The sequence below is a fragment of the Haplochromis burtoni genome, unplaced genomic scaffold (assembly GCF_018398535.1).
Source record: "Haplochromis burtoni strain Fernald_Lab_line unplaced genomic scaffold, NCSU_Asbu1 Contig_275, whole genome shotgun sequence".
In the NCBI taxonomy this organism is placed as follows: Eukaryota; Metazoa; Chordata; class Actinopteri; order Cichliformes; family Cichlidae; genus Haplochromis; species Haplochromis burtoni.
In genome coordinates, this window is record NW_024582636.1 from 1 (window position 1) to 1,939 (window position 1,939).

Here is a 1,939-nt window from a genome sequence, read left to right on the forward strand (position 1 = left end):
TGAAAATAGTTGTGGATGATTACTATACCTTTCTAATGTGACGTTGTTTTTCCTGGCTCTCTTTCTCTCTCTCTCCCTCCCGCTCTGTTCCTGTGCTACTGCTAGTGTAACTACGCCCCCCCAGCGCAAAGCACAAGGCTCGCGTGCGGAGTGAAGCGGAAAAAAGTGTGAGAGAGAAAATAAAACACCAACAGCACGCGTCGCTCTAAGAGCCGTTTCGTTCGCGACCGACACATCACTAATTACAGGGTGTACAACCATTGGAGATGTGAGCAGGACCGACGGAACAATTGACGGAAAAAGTGTGGACTTTATACCAGTTTTTAAATTGTGTTGATAGGCCACGTAAAACCAGAGTTATGATAAAAATATCTGCAATGTTTGGTTTTCTTGCCGAATACTATCGTTGTTTATATTTACTGCGGGAAGAAACGGTAGAAACGGCGTTTTATAAGGAAAGCCCTCTCCGCCTGTGAGCAAAAACAAAACCAAAAAAAACCACCCTAGAAAAATGTACCATGTTGACCAATCAAAAAATGATATGGCAACATGGCATTTAGATGTTTAGGAAGGGGGGAAATCTTATGTAGTTAGTGTGTAGTGTAGTCAATAGTTTTGTTTTGTGTGTCAGAACAATGAGGCGACTGCTGAATGTTACAGGTGTTACAGGAGTGATACATCTCCTGTTGTCAGGCCTGCAGGTATCAGGCTGTTGTTCTCCTTTATCAAATAGTGGACAGAATTTATTTTTTGGAGTGGCACAAATGATTTGTCTGGCATCAGATTTGATGCAGAACATCTGATTGTTCTGTAAATAGTTCAAAATATTTATTTAAAAAACCACTTTGACTGCATTTTTAGGTAAACAGCTGCAAAAAACTTTGTTGTTTGCATAACTCAGTTACTTTTTTGAAGAAGTAACTATATAATTAATTGCCCAACATTGGTCATTATATACTGTATTTTGCATATGAAGCAGTTAATTAAAAGTAGTAGTTGATCATTTTACTAAACCATGTAACTTGCATGGATTAGATGTGACCACGGTGCACACATCTGCTGTTGCTCACAGTGGTCCGACACATGAAAAATTAGAGGGAACATTGACCGTGAGTTAGGTCAGTGAATTGTGTACTGTTCTGTAACTTGGTCAAGTACTTATTCAGATGTTCAGCCACAGCCACTTTGTAAAGGAGGGTAATTAGGTTTGTTTTAATTAGGACCACACATGCAATAAAGAATAAACATCGCTGCCCTGTGGTGTTGAAGTAAATGTAAATGTGTGTGAAGCTGAATGGGCACTGAATCCACAGAGCTGAACCTCCAAACATACAGGTGTTAATGCCTTACTTTTGCTTTATGTCGTCAAACTCCAATGTTTGTGTAATTTTCTTCATAAGAAAGATGCAAAGCCAGTCAATGAAATAATCCTTTAACACATTAAAGGATATAACAGTTCATATAAACTCACCCTCCACTTTGCAGGCCATATTTTTGTAGTTTGACCTTGGTGGGCCTAGTGTACTATTAAATAGCCAAGTGTAATGTCTTTGTATCACTGTCACGGTCTGGCTGGCAGACCGTGGGGGTGTAGGGAAAGAGGACCCAGGCGCGGCGCTCTGTATGTAAACAGTGCATTTATTTACAGTGTATAAAACTAAACAACAATAAATCCCCGTGCTTTCCCCAGACTCCCGTGTCGTGTCTTCTCCCAGTGTTTGTGCTCTCCGCTCCCGTGTCTCAGCAGACACCAGTGCTGGCTGCTGTCTGGCACTCCACCCCTCTCCTGGGGACACAATAGAAGCAGCCGTCAGGACACATAGAACCGTGGGCATACACACACTAACCAAGCACAACGGGGTGACTAACGAGAAGTCTCAAGCAATGATCCCACGTCGGTGGGAGCTCCAAGACTCTCCTAAGTAGCTCCCCCGACGAG